The 25,040-nt window shown below is 43.0% G+C and overlaps 1 protein-coding gene across 6 annotated transcripts in view; it reads right to left on the minus strand.

Moving 5' to 3' along the window:
- Nucleotides 1-25,040, minus strand: part of LOC132820209 (probable G-protein coupled receptor 174) — a 57,434-nt gene that overhangs the window by 12,522 nt on the left and 19,872 nt on the right. For 4 of the 6 annotated variants that reach the window (XM_060832193.1, XM_060832194.1, XM_060832195.1 and 1 more), the window contains exons 2-3: nucleotides 16,314-16,370; nucleotides 11,600-11,710 (exon numbers count right to left, since the gene is read on the minus strand). The gene's annotated coding sequence lies outside the window, so the exon portion shown is untranslated. The remainder of the gene's footprint in view (nucleotides 1-11,599; nucleotides 11,711-16,313; nucleotides 16,371-25,040) is intronic. The other 2 variants (XM_060832192.1, XM_060832197.1) reach the window with 1 other exon arrangement.

Raw genomic sequence — 25,040 nt, forward strand, 5'->3', positions numbered from 1 at the left:
GGGAAATGAATGAATGAACGCGTGAAAGAAAAAATGGAGGGTAAAAGCATGAAATTTGGGCATATTGCATTACTCTTCAAAAAGGTAGGACTGGGGTGTGGGGATGGTGTGGGTGGGGTGAAGGGCAGAATGTCCTGAATCATTGTATGATACATGTGTAGCTGTCTTAATGAGATCATGGAGGAGATGTGTTCGAAGCCATGATCTCAGGGTGATCGGATCTGATGTGGAAGGGGAGATGTCTGGCAAACAGACTGGGACAAGGTTTGGTGGTGATGCAGCTCACCCTACTCTGAGCAAGCCACAATTTTGTGAGTTAATACTCCCCTGGATATATAGCTATTGACTTTTACATAGAACATAGAACATAGAAAAATACAGCGCAGTACAGGCCCTTCGGCCCTCGATGTTGCGCCGACCAAAGCCTACCTAACCTACACTAGCCCAATAACCTCCATATGCTTATCCAATGCCCGCTTAAATGACCATAAAGAGGGAGAATTCACCACTGCTACTGGCAGGGCATTCCATGAACTCACAACCCGCTGAGTAAAGAATCTACCCCTAACATCTGTCCTATACCTACCACCCCTTAATTTAAAGCTGTGTCCCCTAGTAACAGCTGACTCCATTAGCGGAAAAAGGTTCTCAGTGTCTACCCTATCTAAACCCCTAATCATCTTGTACACCTCTATCAAATCTCCCCTAAACCTTCTTTTCTCCAATGAGAACAGCCCCAAGTGCCTCAGCCTTTCCTCATACGATATCCTACCATGCCAGGCAACATCCTGGTAAACCTCCTCTGCACTTGTTCCAATGCCTCCACATCCTTCCTATAGTATGGCGATCAAAACTGCACACAATACTCCAGATGAGGCCGCACCAGAGTCTTTTGGGGAACCCCAATGCAAACTTCCCTTCACCACAACAAAATCTGTTCACAATTACTGACTACCTTCTATCTCTATAGTTGGGCACCCAAGCCATCCTGTCCCTTGAGTACCATGTACTTATATTTTCTGTATATATCAGTTAGCTGGTATTTTAACAAATGTCCTTTAAAACCCATAGGTACAACATTTACTTATAACATTCATCAACCCTTTAAACTACTAAGCCATCAGGGTGCTCCATTAGATGTAAAAGATTCCATGGTACAATTTGAAGGACAGTAGAGAAGATTCCCCCAATGTTCTGCAGGTAACATTTACCTTTCAATTAATATTTAAATATGATCATCTTACAGCCTGTTGTACATCATTTAGTCGCTGTGTTTCCTACGTTACAGTGGTGACTACTGACTGCAAAGTGGTTTGTAACATTGGAATATAGATGGAGAAATAGTCTATTCAGCCCATCAATCTTGCTCCTCTAGTCAATTAAGTCAATTAGATAATAGGAAATCATCAATCTCTTTGCCTTTTTCCTGTACTAAACCCATATTTCTTGATGTTGATAGCAACCAGAAATCTATTGATTTCTGCCAGTGCATGTTCAATGATTGAACTTCCATAGCCCTTTGCCATTGAGAATTCCAAAGACTCACCATCTTCCTGATTGAGGAAATTCCCCCTCATCTCTGTCCTTACTCTAAGCTTCTGGACTCACTATGATGTCCCGTGTAAGAATTTTGCAAGTTTTAATGAGAACATCTCTCATTCTCTGAAACTCTAGAGACTGTACATCTGCCTTTCTTAAATTCTCCATACAGAGCGGGCTCACCAACCCAGGGATTCATCTGGCCAACCCTGGTTGTACTCTCTCTCTGGCAAGTATATCCTTCCTTAGTTCAGGGGACCAAAGCTATATGCAAAACTCTAGGGTTTGATCTTAGCAAAGCGCTATACAATTGTAATCAAAAAGTGTGGTGCTGGAAAAACACAGGCAGCATCTGAGGAGCAGGAGAGTCGACGTTTTGAGCATGGTCTCTTCATCAGGAATTAAGACCTTATGCTCAAAGTGTCGACTCTCCTGTTCCTCGGATGCTGCCTGACCGGCTGTGCTTTGCCAGCACCACATTATTTGACTCTGATCTCCAACATCTGTAGTCCTCAGTTTCTCCTAGTTGGCTATACAATTGCAGTAAGACATGGTTATTCCTATACTCAAATCCTCCTGTGATGAAGGCCAACATATCATTTACCTTCCTATTTGCTTGCCGTGCCTTCATGGTAGCTTTTATTGACAAGTCCCACACAATTAACATCAATACATCTGAATTCCAACTATTTTAGGAATACTGTCTGATTTTTCTACAAGTGGGATGACTTCACACTTATTCACATTATATTCCTGTGCTGTACTCTTGCCCATTCACTTAGCCTGTCCAAGTCACCTTGAAGCCTCCTTGTATCCTGATGTCCTGAGGTCAGCAAAGGCACAATATTATTCTTTCTTTCTTTCATGTAAGAAAAACTGAGGAAGTGTTGGTGAATGAAAATGGTGAGAATCTCTTTCAGGATCTAGATCATGTGAATCAAGCTCCATTACTTAATGTTGAGTTGTGATGAAACTGGAAGTATTTGCCCAGACGCATCTGAAATGTGCAAGAGTGAGTTCCTTCTCGAGATCTCCTGTGCCCAAATGTGCTTGCTGCTGGGTTACACCATATCATAAATTAACAATCTCCTCAAAACAGAGAAATGAGCAGAATCTATGATGTTTACCACAATGCCAGAGTAAAGAAAACCCCCAAAAAGCAGACTGTTGATAACTTGGAAACGGTCTGAAGCTGTGACCATTGTGGTTAAGACTGAAGCTTGATAGACCACAAACAGGAGTGACACACGCTATTGTGAGCAGGAACTGGAGCTCTGACAGAATGTGAGGAAACAGTCTCATGTTATAAATAATTTGCTGCATTTTCCTGCTTCCTAATTCATTTCAGCACAACTATGGACAGTGAGAGTGTAATTTACTGTGCTCTGGCCAAGCATTTGTTCAGGTACTTCTAGGGAGCTGGGAGGGTTAAAATGCCTGGAAAATCCTTTGAAACCAGGGGTGCCAGGCTCCTGTTGAATAAAACATCAGGGCACTGTTATTATTTCTTTCTTCTATCTCTGGTGTGGCAGCTACGCAAATTGCTAGGTTGGTGGGCAGGAGAAACCAGAGGCAGGACGTTTAATGGTAGACTGTGGCGGGATGTCGAAGTGAGAGATCAGGGTCAGGAGATGTGAGGTGGGGGAGGTATGTGGGTAATAGCATCAGCTAAAGATTGCAACATAGAGAGAACAATGGTGCTTGCTTTGGGGTCAGGGATGGTGACAGAAGTCTGTGAATGCTGAAGGTGAAGAGAGAAGCCAGTGACTGGCTGAGGGGAAGGTTTCTTTCAGGGACTTGGTGGGGAAAAAATCCTGCTCCTCCTGGCCCACAAGCAGTGCTGTAAAAAGAAGTTACCTTGTCAACCTGATCACTATCTCCTCCCATTTACTCCCCAGCGTTGGAAAAGCAGCACTGCAGAACCAGTAAAGCTGAAGCAGACTTCCAGCTACACTGTGGGTGTCTGATTTAATTATATTAATGAGGTGTTCCATCCTCTCTCAAATCAAACACTTGTACATCATAAAACTGTTTTCAAGTTTTTAATGCACTGAGATCCTTTCCAGCTTTTATCATTAATGGGAGTTGGTGGCTGTTGGTGGTAAAAGGATTGGCAGCGTTTGCTTGGGCCATAATGCCAAGGCCATTAATTCAGAATAACATCCTGAGGGGACAGGGCAAAGTGGGAGATTCCCAATTTTGGGCACAGTTCAGTGAGAGTCAAGGTAAGTGTATAAAGGGTCAGCGAAAAAGGAAATAAACTACAAGAAACAAAGCCAAACCCTTTGGAATATCATCAAAACAACGTGCCATCCCCTAGAGTTTGTGCAGCAGTGAAGGATAAGAAAAAGAAAAAGTGTTTAGGAAGAGAAAATGCAGAAAATTATACCCAAGCCCAAAAGAATTTCAAGATATGTAAATGTGCAGAGTTTCCATGCTGCAGTACAGTACTGAGGGTAGGCACTCGATTCTGTGCTGTAATGTGAACATTTTTACTGAAGCTTCCATAAGGATTGCCTGAGAATGGGAGTTCTATACTAGTTAAAACACTTTGAGATTCTCCTCTGCGGAGAGTAGTAAAGTAATTTCAATGTGCACTAGTAACACGTGGAAACCTCCCAAATGCTGGTTTATTAGCAGTACTGTAAAGATATTCACTCTTGGCAAGGTCCACAATTGCCTTCTGTCCCTTGACAGCATGATGATAAGTCACCTTCTTGAATGCTGTAGTCAATGTGGTGGAGATACATTCACCATGCTCGAAGAATGAAAAGCTATTAATGGAGACTGTTCGTGGCTAACAATAAGTTATGCGTAATAGCAGACTATGTGATATCAAGGCCTGGGGTATGGGGGTTGGGTTAAGGACATGGGAGAAGCTCAAGCCGTAAAGCTGTTGAACTCAATATTAAGTCCAGAAGGCTGCAGGGTCCGCAAGTGGAAAATGAGGTACTGTTCTTCCAGCTTGCACTGAGCTTCAGTGGAGCACTGCAGCAAGCCTGAGACAGAGATGTTGGCCTGGAAACAGGGTGGGGTGGTAAAGTGGCAGGCAAGCAGAATGTTTTTAGCAGACAGAACCTAGTTGTTCTACAAAGTGGTCACCCAGTCTTTGCTTCATTTCGCAAGTGTAGAGAAGACCACATTGTGAGAAGCAAATGCAACAGATTATGTGAAGTGCAGGTAAAATGCTGCTTCACCTGGAAGGTGTGTTTGGGCCCTTGGATATTGAGGAGGGAGGAGGTAAATGGGCAAGTGTTACACCTTCGGTGGTTGTAGGGGAGGGTGCCATATAGTTTTGGCAGGTTAGGGGGGCGGTTTAGATGTTCGGGGTGAAGGAGGACCAGACCAGGGTGTCCCTGACGGAACAGTCCCTGTGGAAGGCTTACAAGAGAGGGGAGGGGAATGTGTGTCTGGTGGTGGTATCTCACTGGAGGTGGTAGAAATGGCGGCTAATGATCCTTTGGACATGGATGCTGGTTGGATGGTAGGGGAACCCTATTGTTGTTGCGGGAGGGAAGAGAATGTGTGAGGACAGAAGTGCGGGAGATGGGTTGGACCTGGTTGAGGGCCCTGTCAACAACGGTGCTGGGGAATCCTCGGTTGATGAAGAAAGTGGACATTTTGGAGGCTCGTCTATCAAAATTGACCTCATCAGAATAAATGTGATGGAGACGAAGGAACTGGGAGATTGGAATCGAGTCTTTATAGGAAGCAGGATATGTCGTTGAGGTAACTATGGGAGTTGGTCGGTTTGTAGTGGATATTGGTGGCCAGCCTATCCCTAGAAATGGAAAATGAGATGTTGAAGAAAGGAATTTGCATGAAATTCATCCAAGCTTTCAGTTCATTTGTAAGTTCAAAACAGACATAACATGAGTCATTGCTATCTACTAAAGTTTTAAAAGTTTGCAACAGGAATGTAACCTGCTTCGAACATGCCTACTTTTAATTTTAAATGAGAAGCATTAATGAGTGCGTGATCAAGCCACTCTTGAGGAGGTGGGAACACCATTGAGACTATAAGGAGACTGTATAATCTGCTTTAAAGTGATTTCATTTGTGACCCAATGTATTTTCTTTTGGGAAATGCGGACAACATTTGCCAGGCCCAATTCTTATTGGAATAGGACATGGAAGATATAGAATGTAGGGAAATAAATGGTGACATCTTGAAAAATGTCAATATTACCGAGGAGGGTGCTGGATATTTTGAAACACATAAAAGTGGATAAATCCCCAGAACCTGATCAGGTGTATCTTGGAACTCTGTGGGAAGCTAGGGAAGTGATTGCTGGGCCCCTTGCTGAGATATTTGTATCATTGATAGTCACAGGTGAGGTGCCGGAAGACTGGAGGTTGGCTAATGTGGCACCACTATTTAAGAAAGGTGGTAAGGACAAGCCAGTAACTATAGACCGGTGAGCCTGACATTGGTGGTGGGCAAGTTGTTGGAGGGAATTCTAAAGGACAGAATGTACATGTATTTGGAAAGACAAGGACTGATTAGGGATAGTCAACATGGCTTTGTGCGTGGGAAATCATGTCTCACAAACTTGATTGAGTTTTTTGAGGAAGTAACAAAGAGGACTGATGAGGGTAGTGCAGTAAATATGATGTATATGGACTTCAGTAAGGCATTCGACAAGGTTCCCCATGGGACACTGATTAGCAAGGTTAGATCTCATGGAATACAGGGAGAACTAGCCATTTGGATACAGAACTGGCTCAAAGTAGAAAACAGAAGGTGGTGGTGGAGAGTTGTTTTTTTCAGACAGGAGGCCTGTGACCAGTGGAGTGCCACAAGGATCAATGCTGGGTCCGCTGCTTTTCATCATGTATATAAATGATTTGGATGTGAGCATAAGAGCAATAGTTCGTATGTTTGCAGAGGACACCAAAATTGGAGGTGTACTGGACAGCAAAGAAGGATACCTCAGATTACAACGGGATCTTGATCAGATCGGCCAATGGGCTGAGAAGTGGCAGATGGAGATGAATTTAGATAAATGCAAGATGCTGCATTTTGGGAAAGCAAATGTTAACAGGACTTATACTCTTAATGGTAAGGCCTAAGGAGTGTTGCTGAACAAAGAGACCTTGAAGTGCAGGTTCATAGCTCCTTGAAAGTGGAGTTGCAGGTAGATAGGATAGTGAAGAAGGCGTTTGGTATGCTTTCCATTATTGGTCAGAGTATTGAGTACAGGAGTTGGGAGGTCAAGTTGCGGCTGTACAGGGCATTGATTAGGCGACTTTTGGATAATTGTGTGCAATTCTGGTCTCCTTCCTTTCGAAAGGAAGTTGTGAAACTTGAAAAGATTCAGAAAAGATTTACAAGGATGTTGCCAGGGTTGGAGGATTTGAGCTATAGGGAATAGGCTAGGGCTATTTTCCCTGGAGCATTGGAGGCCGAGGGATGACCATGATTTACAAAATCATGAGGAGCATGGATAGGATAAATAGACAAAGTTTATTTCCTGGGATGGGGGAGTCCAGAACTAGAGAGCATAGGTTTAGGGTGAGAGGGGAAATTTATAAAAGAGACCTAAGGGACAACTTTTTCACATAGACGGTGGTACGTGTATGGAATGAGCTACCAGAGGAAGTGGTGGAGACTGATACAATTACAACATTTAAAAGTCATCTGGTTGGGTATATGAATAGGAAGGGTTTGGAGGCACATAGGCTGGGTGCTGGCAGGTAGGACTAGATTGGGTTGGGATATCTGGTCGGCATGCTCGGGTTGGACGAAGGGTCTGTCTCCTTTCTGTACATCTCTATGACTGTATGGCTCTATCCTCCAACTTTCCTGAGAAAGTGATGGGGCGATATAATTTGAACCACTGCAGTCTGTTTGATCAGTCACAGCTTGTGGAAACTCACAAAATCGGGCAAGTGACGGACAGTGAGATCAAGCACAAATCCGTCAGATTGCTGCATTTCCAGCACAGTTTTCAGGGAGAAGCAGGTCTTCTGAGACCAACAAAGCTAACTCCAGCCCTCCATCACTTCAATCTCTCCCTGAATTTCTAACTGAGTACTGTCTCCCTCTGACTCTTCCACAATGATCACCCGATCCACAAAATCGGAATTTCCTGAACATATCTCCACCCTGTCACTCCAAAATCTCAGTCTAATGAAAATCGGAATCACCCTCTCTGTCAGGCTAGTGCCCTTCCCTTTTACGGACAAATAACCTTTGGCAGAATGAAAGAGGAAGCTTGGGCTGGTGCACCTTGTAATTGCTTTCCCTTTTCAGGCTAACTGCACGATACAATGTGGCGCATCCTCCTGATGACTCAGAAAGCCTTCACATGTAATGGCACATGCTCTAACTTTGGCCCAGTTGTGGTGAACACAGCTTTCCTCTGTCAAGGCGGCAGGTTGAGCCTTGCATGCATTGAGTAAAACCATAAATCCACAAACCTCTCAGACATCTAACATGGGTCAGAAATAGAATGACTTCAGTGACCCAAAATCATGGAGTTGTACAGCCCAGAAACAGACTCTTCAATCCGATTTGTTCACGCTGATAATACATCCCAAATTAATCTTGTTGCATTTGGCCCATATCCCTCTAAACACTTCCTTTTCATGTTTCCACCCAGAAGCCTTTTAAATGCTGTAATTGTACTAGCCTCCAACACTTCCTTTGGCAGTTCATTACATACGTGTACTTCCCTCTGCGTAACAAAGTTGCCCCTTAGGTCCCTTTTAAATCTTTCCCCTCTCACTTTAAACCTATGCCCTCTAGTTGTGGACTCCCCTACCTTGGGGAAAAATACCTTGACTATTCACTCTATCCATGCCCTTTATGATTTTATAAATCCCCATAAGATCACACCTCAGTCTCCGATGCTGCAGGGACAATAGCCCCAGCCTATTCAGCCTCTCCCAATAGCTCAAACCCTCCAACCCTGGCAACATTCTTTCAAATCTTTTCTGCACCCTTTCAGGTTTCACAACATCTTTCCTACAGCAGAGAGACCACAATTGAATGCAATATTTCAAAAGTGGCCTAACCAATGTCCTATACAGCCACAATATGACCTCCCAACTCCTATACTCAATGTACTGATCAATAAAGGCAAGCATACCAAATGCCTTCTTCACTACCCTGTCTACCTGTGACTCCACTTTCAAGGAACTATGAACATGTGCTCCAAGATTCCTTTGTTCAGCAACATTCCCCAGGACCTTACCATTAAGTCCTGCCCTGGTTTACCTTTCCAAACTGCAGCACCTCACATTTATCTAAATTAAACTCCATCTGCCAAAGGTAGAAGACAGAGGGTAGTGGTGGAGGGTTGTTTTTCAGACTGGGAGCCTGTGACCAGCTGAGTGCCACAAGGATCGGTGCTGGATCATCTATTTTTCATCATTTATATAAATGATTTGGATGCGAGCATAAGAGGTATAGTTAGTAAGTTTGCAGATGACACCAAAATTGGAGGTGTGCACAGCGAAGAGGGTTACCTCAGATTACAGCGGGATCTTGACCAGATGGGCCAATGGGCTGAGAAGTGGCAGATGGAGTTTAATTTAGGTAAATGAGAGGTGCTGCATTTTGGGAAAGCAAATCTTAGCAGGACTTATACACCTAATGGTAAGGTCCTAGGGAGTGTTGCTGAACAAAGAGGCCTTGGAGTGCAGGTTCATAGCTCCTTGAAAGTGGAGTCACAGGTAGATAGGATAGTGAAGAAGGTGTTTGGTATGCTTTCCTTTATTGGTCAGAATATTGAGTACAGGAGTTGGGAGGTCATGTTGTTCTGGCCTCCTCCCTAACAGAAAGATGTTGTGAAACTTGAAAAGGTTCAGAAAATATTTACAAGGATGTTGCCAGGGTTGGACGATTTGAGCTATAGGGAGAGGTTGAACAGGCTGTGGCTATTTTCCCTGGAGCGTTGGAGGCTGAGAAGTGACCTTATAGAGGTTTATAAAATCATCAGGGGCATGGATAGGATAAACAGACAAAGTCTCTTCCCTGGGGCAGGGGATTCCAGAACTAGAGGGCATACGTTTAGGGTGAGAGGGGAAAGATATAGAAGAGACCTAAGGGGCAACTCTTTCATGCAGATAGTGGTATGTGTATGGTATCACCTGCCAGAAGAAGTGGTAGAGGCTAGTACAATTGCAACATTTAAAAGGCACTTGGATGGGTATATGAATAGGAAGGGTTTGGAGAGATATGGGCCAGGTGCGGGCAGGTGGGACTAGCTTGGGTTGGAATATCTGGTCGGCATGGACGAGTTGAACTGAATGGTCTGTTTCTGTGCTGTACATCTCTATGACTCTATGACTTGGCCCATTCGTCTATTTGATCAAGGTACTGTTGTACTCTGAGATAATCCTCTTTGCTGTCCACTACACTGCCAATTTTGGTATCATATGCAAATTTACTAACCATACCTCCTATATTCACATCCAAATCATTTATATAAGTGACAAAAAGCAGTGGGCCCAGCACCAAACCTTATGGCACACTGCTGGTGACCACTGGCCTCCCTCATATTATTTTTATAAATGACAAATCCACTTCCTCCAAATGAATCATTTGCTCACCCTAACTCCACTAATATCTGAACCTTGATGCAAGTTGGTATCTTTTCCAGATATTGTTTAGAATTTTAACCACTGATTTCATCCCAACCCAACCAATCAGATTCAGATCATAGATTCCCTACGATGTGGAAACATGCCATTTAGTCCAACAAGTCCATACCAACCCTCTGAAGAGTATCCCACCCAGCCCCCTTCCCTTACCTTACCCTATTACTCTATGTTTACCCCTGACTAACGCATCTAACCTACACATCCTGGAACACTATGGGCAATTTAGCATGGCCAATTCACCTAACCTGCACAACTTTGGATTGTGGGAGGAAACCCATACAGTCATGGGAGAACATACAAACTCCATACAAATCAGTCACCCAAGGCTAGAATTGAACCCAGGTCCTTAGCACTGTTAGGCATCAATGCTAACCACTGAGCCACCATAACATCATTGCTTTCAGATGATATCTGTTCTCGAGGTCAAGCTGTTAATTTCCTCCCACTTTAATATGTTTCCGAAATGATAATCGAACAGGCATTCAAAAGCAAATGAAGCCCATACATACTTTAATGCTCTTAAAACATTTCCCTCGGACTTTTCATATCTGAGGCCCAGTAATCCTGGAATGTTTCAGAATTTCCTGGAGGGATGGTTCCCATCCAGACAGGATGCTAACAACGGGAGTGCAGACCAGAGAAAGGAAAGGCTTGACAGCAGAATGAGAGAGCAGTATGATAATGAAGAATAAAATATTGTCAACAAGCTGTGGTTCATTGTGTGATCAGTTTTATAACCACAATTGTGTTTGGTCTCTGATGATGCCTCATGTCAATGATTCATCACTGCACGTGTCATGCTCCCCAGGTTTATCCAGTGTTGAAAACTGTCGTCACTGAAGTACAGTATTGATGCAATTAAAAAAAAGTCACCTAACGTTCAGGCTTTAGAAGATTGCCCTTGTCTTCTAATCATTTTTCTTAGAACATTTTGCATTTAATTTGTTTCCAATTATTTTCTAAAAGACATGAGAACAGTAAATGTGTTCAGGTCTGACAATCGTAGGGTCCAAGGTGATCCAATTCTTCATGTACTCAATTTTGTGCAGTCTGCAAGTACTTCCATTGTTATTGCCTTCTCTGGTAAAGCCATCTGTTTCATCAATGTCCTTCATGGAAGGAAATCTGCCAGTCTCACCTCGTCTGGCCTACGTGTGACTCTAGACCTACAGCCATGTGGTTGACTCCTAATCACCTCCTGAAATGGCCGAGCAAGCCATTCAGATGTACCATGAGCTACAAAAGTCTCTTCAAGGGCATCTTGGGATGAGCAATAAATACTGGCTAACCAGCGATGCCCACATCTCACAAATGAATTTTAAAATAAACTACCATCAGGGGATTTCTGCAAAGTTGAGAAAGCCACCCTGTAGATTATTCAAGCACCAACCTGACTGTGCCATACTCATGCAATTGACCTTACAGCCAATATCCCAAATCCCACTCTTACCGTTGCTGGGTCTGTCCTGTCGCACCAGCAGATCAGAACACTTGATGTGATGGCACAGTGGGAAAGAGTTGGGAGGAAGTCACCCAGTGATTCTGGCTCCCAGGAAACCTGCTGAGGAAAACATGGACAATTAAACATCCTTCTGATTCCTGTGTCCTGCCCTGCCTCCCTCACCGGGTGAATCAGTACTGCTTAATGTTAGACATCACATAAAAGGAGCACTGAGAGTGATAAGATCAAGGAATATACGAGGTTGAGGAATTCAAGGTCTCTTACCAAGAGTGGTTAAGTAGTGTCACTACTGATACCACTTTCTCCAGGGCCATTAAAAATAGGACATAAGTATTGCCCTCAGTGTCAGTGACACTCAGATCCCATGATGATTGAGGAAAAAAATGAACAGATGACAATCAGACCTCAAGCACAATAGCAGATTGCTTCTTTAGATTTCTTACGTAAGTTCTGGTTTAATGTCTTTGCCGTCCCACCAAAAATGCATGAATGAGCAAATTTCCAGATGTTTGTATAACTTTTGTTTTTTAATGAGGCCAACAAGCTGCAGACAGTGTAGCTTTAGCTCCTGGTTGCTTAAGTTTACATCTATGCTGTGGTTTAGTCAACCAGCCATCTGCGTCATCAGCCTTCGATCAGCAGGTACCTGGTATAGCAACCACTTTGCATGCTCCACGCACAGAACTCTACTTTATAACACTGCAGTGACATCATTGTACTTTTGTACATACTGGGGAAAGTGCTCAGATTCTGAGGAAATGAATAGCTTTTGTGGCTTTCAATATCAACAAAATGTTAAATTGCTTTTCAAAAATATTTTCGAATCAATCTGTCCAGAGATGTTTGTGATGTACCTCTGATGCAGGTGGGACTTGAAACACAGCCTCCTGGTACACAGGAAGGATGCTACCACTGTACCAGAAAAATCCCTTATTTGTTTAGGGTTCACCCCCCCCCCCCCAAGAAAAAAAAACACAAACACATGCAACTGAATGTGAAGCTCAGAGGGATATGGTGACTCAGTGGTTAGCACTGCTGCCTCACAGCACGGGGATGCGGGTTTGGTTCCACCCTTGGGCGAATGTCTATGTGGCGTTGGCACATTCTCCCCGTGTCTGTAAGGGTTCCCTTTGGGTGCTCCAGTTTCCTCCCACAGTCCAAAGGCTGGTGGATTGGCCATGCTAAATTGCCCATGTGTGCAGGTTACATGAGTTAACCTTGGTAAAAAACTCATGTGGGTTACAGGGATGGGATGAGTTAGTGCTGACTCAGGGGGCCAAATGGCAGGGCTTTATTGATTTCATGTGCCTTTGATGCTCCTGCTGAATCTCGCTTATTAGAAGCCGTGGTCAAGCCTTTACACCAGATTCTCTGATCTGTGTACACAGGGAATGTGCCCTGTGTTGAATGTAACAAATATGAACTGCATAATTTAGTGTCACGTGCACCATCACAGTTTGATGGTGTCCCATGCCACTGGGAACCTACAAAGTCATGTTCCCTATTCTCATCAGTAGGAAGAAAATGGTCTGCACTCATCTGGAGTAAATGGCTTCTAAGACATCCCAGATACTGCAATGGATGGCACACTGTGAAATATTGTGACAAGCACTGACTCCTGCGTGCAGCCATAACAACTGAGGGCAGCAAAAATCTGTGTAGCCAATAGCATGCCTTTCCTCATCATGTTGTGAAATCACGTTGAAGTAAGGAGTACAGTTCAGTCAACACCTCCTAATTAAAACTCTAGCCCTCTCAGTCACTAGTCCTGGGGTAGAGGTAGTAATGACAAGTGCTCTTGAAAACCCCAAGTGGATAGACTTGCTCCTCCTCCTTCCCCTGCTTCCCTTCCCAGCATCCTTTGTTCCCACGTCCTGATCATGTTACAGACATGTGATACCACACACCCACCCTCTGGGGGTCTGGTATTCCTCCCTAACTAGCAGACTGTCAAAAACCAACTGCAAACACAAACCCAGCCCAAGCTGGAAATAAACTTGTTGTTTGACAATTTTATAAAATGGCAGCGCAGGGACAACACAGAACACTTAAGCTTCTGTAAGTGAAACACAAATTCGTTGAAAGGACTGGAGTGTTCCAAATTTGGAAGACAGACGTCATGGTCAACAGATAGGGCTGTGCATTGTCAAAACCTCAGCAGGTCACGCCTGGTATGAAATGCGCAGCCCCAGAAAGGTGTTCAGGGCCTCTAGTGACACAATTGGTCTGAATTATGCACCCTAATTATTTGTTGGAAGTCCCCTGGGAGCATGTCAACATTTGCATGGGGACTTAGGGAGTTTCCAATATTTACAGGTGGTCTCTGGAGTATACCAATATTTACAGGGGGTTATTGGAGGTGATCAATATTTGCTGGGGATCTCCAGAACCTGCTACTATTTACAGGTGGTTTCTGGAACTGTGTCTACTTTGATCAGGTCTTCTCCACTTACAGCATTTTAAAATTATTTGCAGTGGAGGTTCCATGAAGCATAAATAAAGTTTGCGAAGCAGAGATGTTTAGTAGCTAATAATAAATGAAGAATTTCTAGTTTCTTTCTGCAACCATTGAGAGTTAGTCACATGTTCTGGTGGTTAACTGGATGAAACTTGACTTTGTTTGAGATTAACCATGAAATGTAGTCTGTGGTATAAAATACAGATATAAAGGACAGGGACAAAATTGAATGCAGCTGTTTCCTCAAAGTATAGCAATTTTCACACTAACCATCTATCAAATAGTCAAAGGGCACACAGTTACTAAAACTTTGGAATGTGCTTACATTTCCACTGTCTTCACCTTAGCGCAACAGTGCAAAGTGCACACTTAGTGATCATGTTAAAATGGAGAAAATTAAGGAGAGATTGGATAGAGGTGTTAAAAAGTATTTAGGGTTTTGGTGGGGTGGGTAGAGAGAAACTGTTTCCATTAGAAGGGCAGTCAGGGCACTGATTTGACATAACTGGCAAGGGAATTAAAGAAGAGGCAAGATTTTATTGTCCAGATTTGTGCGAAACTAGAAATAACTGCTTGAGCTGATAATGGATCAAGACTCAATAGTAATATCCAGTCGGGAGCTGGACAAATTCAGAAGGTGAAAAAAAATGACAGAGCAAGAGGGAAGTGCAGTGCAATGTAATGGATTTAAAAATGCCACCAAAGAGCTGGTAAAGGCACAGTTGGTCAAATAGCCTTCTTCTGTGCTAATGTTGTATGATTCTATCCTATGTGCAGCAAGGCTGTGATCATTGGAGAATGGAGCACATTTCACTAGATTCAGTCCGTATTTGCTACAGCACAGCATTTCTACCTTTTCTCTGCCCAGGCAATGTGCCAGCCTATTCCTCACTGCTTTAATGTGGCATTTTGTCCCATACCTACCATCCCTGGGGGTTAATCAGATTGCTAACTAATGGCAAAAGAACAGTATTGCACTGTCAAATGATACTGGCCACTGCCTGACCATGGGTCACAAAAGTCACTTAGAGCCAGGAGACAAAGAAAATTTAAAGTAGGTTGAATAATCAATATGTAACCCCAAATCCCAACTGGATCACTTCTGGTTATTGTGATGGAAGCATCATTCCAGTCATTTTAAATGGGATTATAATATGCGAGAGTAATAAAGGAATTTGTACAAACTAAGCAATGCTTTCAATATGTTTCATTGATCAGCTCTGAACCTTAAATAGCCATGGGTTACATTACCTTCCTTTTGCTAATGGTTTATAACTTCCAGACTTTATAATCTAGACCATTTTATTTTTCTCCAGCTTCAGTGCACTCAGGAAAACATTATCTTCCAATTATGCTAGTTTTCATCTTCAGTGATAGTGAGGTGGCGATCTGTTAACAACCCAATCCATTTTTAGAAATGAAGATCTGACGGGATTTACAACTGAACCCAAAATCCTGACCAAAATTTATTCGCAACAAATCATGGGAAATCAAAATCATGTGACTGTTAAAACTATTTGTCGGGGCCTTGCTGAATGCAAATTGACTGCGGTATTTGCTGCATAAGTAAACTGACTATACTTCAAAACTAACGCATTGGCTGTAAAGCTTTTTGAGAGTTCATGAGGTCAGTAAGGTGCTATACAATTTATTTGTCATGAACTTGTCAAAGTTGAACAGACCACGACAGAATAACAACAAAAAAAAGGTTGTCTGTGAAATGCAATCTTTCTCTCCTTTTGTGTGAAGGACTTTCAAATTGCTTTCATGGCATGGTTGAAGACTTTTCTTGACTTCTACCTCTATTGTGGCTTAAGTGTGTTTTGTTAAATATAAAATAGAAAGTGTGTATTAGACTGTGGGATCATCTAATTGCAGATCAAGTAGATGCAGGTATCTAGAACATACTCTGACAAGCCATTGCTGAGTCAGTTAACTTCAAATGTCTTCATTCTGAATTATATGTTTTTTCAGAGTAAGACTTCACCAGTTTTAACTGTGTGTGTGTGTGTGTGTGTGTGTGTGTGTCTCTCTCACACACACACACACACACACACAGAATGTCACTGCATACAAGTTCACATGGTGACAGTCATAGGAACAGAAAGAAGATATTTGGCACGTTGACCCTGTGATGGCCGTTTGCAAGACAAAGTTAGTTCGTCTGCCATGTTCCCGCGCCATCCCAAATAGGTCATGTGAAAAATATGACATTTGAAATAGAAGATTAAAACTAAACTGTACCTTTCACAATGGATTCCTCTTACTTCTTCTCTGTGAAGCCACTCTATAGAGCCACCTCTGGAACATAAAACAGGATTAGGCGATTAACAGATATCTCAACCTGAATAATGCTCAGCCTTAACTATATAACGTACTGTTAAACAGAAGAAAGAACATTGCAGTGCAGGAACAGGCCCTAAACTTTTCCCCTCTCACTTTGAATTCATGACCCCTAGTAACTGAGTCCTCCACTCTGGGAAAAAGTTTCTTGCTCTTCACCCTGTCTACGCCTCTCATGATTTTGTAGGCTTCAATCAGGTCACCCCATCAACTGCCTTCTTTCCAATGAAAATAATCCTGTTCTACTCAACGTCTCCTCATAGGTAGCACCCTCCATACAAGGCAAAATCCTGGTGAACCTCCTCTACACCATCTCCAAAGCATCCACATCCTTTTGGTAATGTGGCGACCAGAACTGTATGCAGTATTCCAAATGTGGCTGAACCAAAGTGCTTTACAACTGTAACATGACCTGCCAACTTTTGTACTCAATACCCTGTCTGATGAAGGAAAGTAGGCTATATGCCTTCTTGACCATTCTACTGACCTGCGTTGCCACCTTCAGGGAACAATGGACCTGAACACCCCGGTCTCCCTGTACATCAATTTTCCCCAGGACTTTTCCATTTACTGTATAGCTCGCTCTGGAATTGCATCGTCCGAAACACATCACCTTGCATTTGTCCGGATTGAACTCCAACTGCCATTTCTCTGCCCGACTCTCCAATCTATCTATATTCTGCTGTATTCTCTGACACGCCCCTTCACTATCTGCTACTCCACCAATCTTAGTGTCAGCTGAAAACTTGCTAATGAGGCAACCTACACCTTCCTCCAAGTCATTTATGTATATCACAACAACAGTGGTCCCAGCACATATCCCTGTGGGACACCACTGGTCACGTCTCCATTTTGAGAAGCTCCCTTCTACTACTAATCTCTGTCTCCTGTTGCCCAACCAGTTCTCTATCCATCCAGCTGGAACACCCTGGACTCTATGTGACTTCACCTTCTTCATCAGCTTACCATGGGGAACCTTATCAAATACCTTACTCAAGTCCATGTATATGACATCTATTTCTCTTCCTTCATCAACCAAATTTGCCATTTCTTCAAATAAATCTATTTGGATTGTAAGACATGAACTTTCCTGCACAGAACCATGCTGCCTATCACTGATAAGCCCATTTTCTTCCAAAGGGTATATCTCTTATCCCTTTGTACCTTCTCCAGTAGCTTCCCTACAACTGATGTCAGGCTCACTGGTGTGTAATTACCTGGATTATCTCTGCTACCCTTCTTAAACAAGAGGACATTAGCAATTCTCCAGTCCTCGGGACCTCCCCTGTTTTCAAGGATGCTGCAAAGAAATCTGTTAAAACTCCAACTATTTCCTCTCTCTCTTCCCTGAATAACTTGGGATAGATCCAATCCAGACTTGGGGACTTGTCTACCTTTAAGCCTTTTAGAATCCACAACACTTCCTCCCTCCTTATGCTGACTTGACCTAGAGTAATTGAAGATCTATCCCTAACCACAACATCCATCATGTTCCTCTCCTCAATAAATACTGATGCAATGTACTCATTAAGAAGCTCAGTCATTTTCTCTGACTCCACGCATATCTTTCCTCCTTAGTCCTGAAGTGGGCCAACCCCTTTCCCTGGTTATCCTCTTGCTCCATATATATGAACAAAAGACTTTAGGGTTTTTCTTAACCCTGCTCGCTAAGGATATCTCATGACCTCTTTTAGCCCTCTTAAATCCTCATTTCCTACATTCCTAATATTCTTCCAAGGCTTCATCTATCTTCAGTCGTTTAGATATTATGTACGCATCCTTTTTCCTCTGAGCTAGTCTCACAATTTCCCTGTCATCCATGTTTCCCTAATCTTGCCATTCTATTCCTCATTTTCACAGGAATATATCTCTCCTGAACTCTTATCAACCTCTCTTTGAAAGCCTCCCACATATTGGATGTGGATTTCCCTTCAGACAGCTGCTCCCAATCTGCATTCCCCAACTCTTGCCGAATATTGGTATAGTTGGCCTTCCACCAATTTAGCACTCTTCCTTTCAGACCACTCTCGCCTTTGTCCATGATTATCCTAAAATGTATGGAATTGTGGTCACTATTCCCCAAGTAATCCCCCACTGAAACTTCAACCACCTGGCCGAGCTAATTTCCTAACAGCAGGTCCAGCTGCCTTCACGAGTTACATATTGCTGTTGAAAACCCTCCTCGATGCTCCTGAATAGGTGCAATACCTAACCTTTCTTTCAATTTGGTAACATCTAAAAGGAGAAACTGAAATAGCTTTGTTCATGTCCCCCTTGAAGATGTAGCTGTGTAGCATAAGGCTACTGAGATGTACCTTGACTCTGATATCTCAGTGTGTCAGCTGTGACTGTCTGGGCTCACACACAGAGACAGCAGGTGGGGCTGGATTCTGGAGGATTGCTGGTGTCCATGAAAGTGATTTAGTCTTCAAGAAAGGGAAGGGGAATTTAGAGAGATCCAGCAAAGGGAAATCATCACTTTCCCTTCCCTCCCCTACACTTTGTACAAATACATTGCTAGCTCTGACACTTGAACATTGCTGTGGGTATTTTTGGCAGACGCAGTGTTTCTTTAACATTTAATTTGATGTTGATCATTCAATGAACAATGAGTCACTTTACCGGTCAATGCCCACTCTCAGGATCAATGTTGAACATTTAAGCAGTAATCATTTGGAAACATGCAAAAACATATATATGCTCCTGTCAGTTTCACCCACAAGTGCCATCTCCACCAGATAGAAACAATTTGCATACACAGTATCAAAAGAATGTCTCGCAGTTGGAACAAGAATATACGGCAATAACCCTCATATTCTTGATTCTAAAAGATAATTTAAACTTAGCCAAAACATTGCATATATTGCTAACTCTTTTACATGTTCTGCCGTTTTTAAAATGACCATTCTCTTCTCCCGCAGCTTTGTTGAATTATAATTATTTTGCATGATGCATATCTTTTTGTGACCCTTTTGTAACATGAACATTGCATAACATTTAACCGCTGCTGGTGGTTAAGAGCTATATTCCACACAGTATCGAGAATGATTAATATTTTAAGCATGTCCTGTTTGAGCAGATAGGTAAAATGGGGGTTGTTTCAGTACAATTTATTTGCAACCAAGTTTCAAGAGCTGAATGAGCTGGAAGCTAATGTGAAAATAAACTGTTGCTCTCCATAGAGAAAAAAAAGTGTGCTTCAGCCTTTGATCAGAATGAATACAGAGTTAAAAATATTTTTTGGTATTAACAGTCAATGTTCAAGTTAGAACAACAGCTTGCATTTCTATTTGTTGTTAAAGTAATGAAAATATCCCAAGTCATCTCCCAGACAATGGAAGCAGATGAAAAATAATGAAACTGAGTAGAAGAAGTTGACATTAAGTAACCAAAGGCGTGGTCAAAGGAGTGGGCTCCTAAAAGGAAGAGAGAGAATGTGGTGGCAGGACAAAGTGGTTTAATAAGAGCCTTCCAAAGCCTGGGTCCTTGAGAGCTAAAGATGAGGCTGTCAGTGGTAGGGTGAAGAGAGGTCGTGATGGCGAGAAACATGATGTTAGAACTGAAGAAGTGCAGAAGTCTCTTGGAGGTGTAAAGTGGCACAGTGGCTCAGTGGTTAGCACTGCTGCCTCACACTGCTAGGGTCCCAGGTTCAACAGCTACAGGCAACTGCCTGCATGTAGTTTGCACATTCTTGCTGTGTCTTCGTGGTTTTCCTCCCACACTCCAAAGATGTGCAGGTCGGGTGAATTAGCCATGCTAAACTGCCCATAGTCGCATTAATCAGAGGGAAGTGGGTCTGGGTAGGTTACTCTTCGGAGGGTTGGTGTGGACTGGTTGGGCCGAAGGGCCTATTCCCACACTATAGGGAATCTAATCTATTAAAATTGACCAGTAAAACTCACTGGGTGGCACGGGGGCTCAGCAGTTAGCACTGCTACCTCACAGATCCAGGGACCCAGGTTCAATTCCAGCCTTGAGCGACTGTCTGTGTGAAGTTTGCACATTCACCCAGTGTCTGTGTGGGTTTCCTCCCACAATGCAAAAGATGTGCAAGTTAGGTGAATTGGCCCTGATAAATTGTCCATAGTATTCAGGGATTGTAGGTTAGGTGCATTAGTCAGGGAGAATGGGTCTGGGTAGGTTACTCTTTGGAGGATTAGTGTGGACTTGTTGGGTCAAATAGCCTGTTTCCACACAGCAGGGATTCTATGATGATGAGAAAGAACATGACATTTCCTGAGATGTGCTATCGAATCAGAGTCTGCTGTTATATTCCATTTAATTGAGTAGAATAATGGTGAGTTCCCTCTAATATGCATCTCTCACAGGCTGGGCTTTCTTATAACCAGCACGTGGCCGTTCTAATTTCACCAATCCCCCTGATGCTTGGTTTTAGCCAAATTCTTTTACAATAGTTTGAGCTTGATTGGCCAGTAGGAACTTTGGAAGTTTTTTTTTAAATTTGCAAGTTACAAGTGAATTGAAATCAGTTAACTTGCTGAAAACCCAAACAGATGATTTAAACATGCAATGCATTGACATGTGACTAGTCAGGTACATATTACAATGAGTCAAATGTCTGGCTGGTAAGAAGCAGAGATTTTTCCCTCTCAATTATGCAATGTCTGGGAAGGCAAAGTTATAGCAAATCACACACGTGAATTTTATCAGCTGACTGTGGATCTCATATTTGGGGTGAAAGTTGGTCCCAAGACAATCTTTGCCAATAGCAAGACATGCTCAGCAATTTTACCACAATTGACCTCCTGACTGGCTCTGAAGCCTAAGCAGCATTTCTAAGGGAGCTGTGGTGGGGGCGATGACGGAGGTGGTGAAGCAGAGCACAATATCACAGATGACTGAAGTTGAAGTGTTTGGCCACAGTGCCATGGGGTTGGTTGGTGCATGTCTCCCAGAGATGTTCCACAAGTTGGCGTCCTGCCTCCCCAATGTAGAGGAGACCATGCTGAGAGCAATGGACACAGCAGATGACGTGTAGAGGTACAGGTAAATCACTGTCAGGTGTGGAAGGATCATTTGGGGCCTTGGATGGAGGTGAGGGGGAGATGTGGGTTGCAGTGGCAAGGGAAGGTGCCAGGAATGGAGGGTGGATTGGTGAGGGGCATGTCCCTAACAAGGGAGTCGCAGAGGGAATGGTCTTTGCGGAACACAGATAAGGGTGGGGACGGAAGTATATCCCTGGTGCATTAACTCTGGCACAGATGCTACCAGACCTGCTGAGCTTTTCCAGCAACTTTTGTTTCTGTTTCTGATTTACAGCATCTGCAATTTTTTCAGTTTTTATTTAAAACAAAACAGCGATGTTTTAGTGTTGACAGTCCCCACCCTTACCCGAGGGTTTGTTAAGACGTTAGTATTTGATGAGCATCTGGCAGAACCAGATTGCAGGTTTTCTCATCTGACAGCTCAGATATCCAATCACCCCTTCAGCACATTCACCTCGCTGTCCTATCAACTTAACTGCCTGCTCCTCCAGGGTGCCTTATGCCAGGCATTACCCTAACTGGGCACATTCACACTTATTGTGTACCTTTCCTCCAGCAGAAAGAAAGCAATTTTAAGAGGCATTAGCATGGATTCATGACAACGATGGCCACACTGATAGATACCACGTATGGAGTCAGATATTATGAGGGGGCATAGCTTTAAATTAAGGGGTGGTAGATATAGGACAGACGTTAGGGGTAGATTCTTTAGTAAGCGAATCGTGAGTTCATGGAATGCCCTGCCAGTAGCAGTGGTGGACTCTTCCTCTTTATGGGCATTTAAACGGGCATTGGATAGGCATATGGAGGAAAGTGGGCTAGTGTAGGTTAGGTGGGCTTGGATCGGCACAACATCGAGGGCCGAAGGGCCTGTACTGCGCTGTATTTTTCTATGTTCTATACCAATAGAGATGTCAATCCCAGGGCTGTCACAGTCCACTTGTGTTACTAGGAGCAGGAATGTTGTATGGGGTCAGTTAAAGAGTTTGGAAAGGAAGGTTTCAGCATAGTGAGATACTCAAAACAAACTCAACCCAAAGCCATCTTTTGTGGTTGTGCCTCCATTCCGGGCAAGCCTTTGATAGGAGCTAGTGAGGACTGGAAAGATGCTGGAAGGTCAGAGTCGAAAGAGTGCGACGCTGGAAAAAGCCACAGCAGGTCGAGCAGCATCAGAGGAGCAGGGGAGTCGACGTTTCAGGTCAGCACCTTTCATCAGGACGCACTGCCTTCGATGACAGGCTATCAAATGTGCATGTTCTCCTAACTGTGATGGAGGATCAGTGAGCTGATGGTGCGAGAGATCCTGAATTTGTTGCTACTTTTTATGATTTTAGTGTGAACCCTTTAGGTGTGAGACAGGCAGTACCACCGTGGTGTCAGAAGTGCTACACAAATGGCTGAAATGAAGCAATAGATATTAACTGTGCTTGGGGCTTCTGATGGAGATGTCTTATAAATAGTTTGCAAATCAAAGTCTAGAAGGTCCTTGGTAGGGGTGAGGCAGAATGTCTGAACTGACTATCCCCTAAGATTTCACCTATGACCTGTTCATGTATAAGCACTTGATAGTTTCTAATCAACCTGTTCATGGATCTTATGACACACCTCTAAATCAAATGGCTCTTGAACTTGAGACCTCCTGGTCCAGAGGTAGGGACACCGTCGGTGCACCAGAAAAGTCCTCATGCACACGAACTGAACGGAATGAGAGAATTAACCCTGCTTTTCGATCTGCCTCCGCATTCATATTGAAAATTCAAGCATTTGCCCATTACTTCCAATGCAAGATGAGCTGTGCAGTTCTGTTTATGTCACAGCATTATTTCAAGCTACTGACACAGATTCCAACCAGATAACATTTTGGCATCAAACAGCAAATTCTTAAAACTGTACGAGAAAGTCTCAGCCGAGGTTTTAGACACTGATCAGGGAAGGACTTGCTGCATCAAACCCCTACTTACCAACGATCTTCCATGTGAAATGCTTCATGTTTTTCTTTTTTGCCCTGTACTGGATCATAATCCGCGCTTGACTGTGTTTCTACCACAAACTAGGTCAGTTATGTCATACTAAGATAGAAAGAATTCTCTTTTTCAAGATTTCTGTGCAATGAACACTGCCTGCAGTTCTAATGTAATTTTTTAATTCTAGATTCATACAGGGCTATGTCCGTGATGCTGAATCTCCACATCATTAAGGCTGGGGCTGTTTTCCCTGGAGGGGTGAGGCTGAGGGGTGACCTTATAGAAGTTTATACAATCTTTAGGGGCATGTATAGGGTAAGTAGACAGGGTCTTTTCCCTGAGGTGGGAGAGTCCAGAACAAGAGGGCATAGGTTTAAGATGCGAGGGGAAAAATTTAAAAGGGACCTAAGGGGCAACTTTTTCTAGCTAAGGTTAGTGCATGTAAGGAGCGAGCTGCCAGAGGAAGTGGTATAATTACAGAATTTAAAAGGCACCTGGATAGGTACATGAATCGGAAAGGTTCAAAGGGATATGGGCCACGTGCTGGGACTAGGTTAATTTAGGATATCTGGTCGGCATGAACAGGTCAGACCAAAGGGTCTGTTTCCGTGCTGTACATCTCTATATCTCTATTTAGCATTACATGCAGTGGACCCCTGTACAACCCGATACTTAATGAAAATATCTCTGGTACTATTCTGACTCGATCTGAAGTACCAAAAGAGCATTATAAATATCACCAGAGATAGTATTTCCGAAACTGTTTGCTACCTTCCTGGAATAAGTCTGTTTTCTTACCCCAACCTGTTCTTCTGATTCTAACTTACTCAGCACTCTATGCTTTTAATTTAGGGAACTCTAAAGTAAATTTACACACACCATGTACATATAGGTTTCAGAAGCTGTTTTATTCCTCATCTTGCAGAAGTATGAATGATATGAGGTGGTATAGATTTGGGTAGATCTGAAGCATTAGTTCAATGTGAACTATGGCAGTCTGTTAAAGCACATGCTGTGTGAAACACAAGTTCATGATATGATGGGCTATAATTGGCTGTATCAACTCTATTTTGAATGGTAAGCTGATGAATGTACCATCAGATAACGACACAGCGAAGAAGCAGAGGATTTGCGACTTGAGTTAATCGGCCAATCAACGGTCGATTCCTGAGCTAAAAAAGATTGAGGCATTTTGAAATTAGTAGCAAGGACAAAATATTGTTCAATATCAAACCAGATACAAAGCAAGGATTAGAGAGGGGGGAAAAAGATTTGATTAAGGAGAAAAAATACAGACAGAAAGGAAAAGTAGCTTTTATTTTAATTACATTTTAAAAATTCTGTGCAAATCTGAAGGAATCGAATTCCACATTTGTAACCATTGACTGTCCGTTGTTTGGCAGTGACACTGAACCATATTATTAAAAGAAATTTTCACTGAAATAGATCGGTTTTAATTTCTCTGCAGTGCTCAGTTTTTTAAAATCTATCTTGCAAATAAAACATTCGTACAAACATACATACAGACATGCATGTTAGGAGCAGGAGTACATCATTCAGGCCCTTGATGCTGCTATTTCAGAATGCTAACTCAGTCTGTTTTACCAACAGCGACAGAGGTTAATGTCAAATAGGGCCTGCCCCTGACACCATTCAAT

This window comes from Hemiscyllium ocellatum, chromosome 11 (genome assembly GCF_020745735.1).
Source record: "Hemiscyllium ocellatum isolate sHemOce1 chromosome 11, sHemOce1.pat.X.cur, whole genome shotgun sequence".
NCBI classification, from domain to species: Eukaryota; Metazoa; Chordata; class Chondrichthyes; order Orectolobiformes; family Hemiscylliidae; genus Hemiscyllium; species Hemiscyllium ocellatum.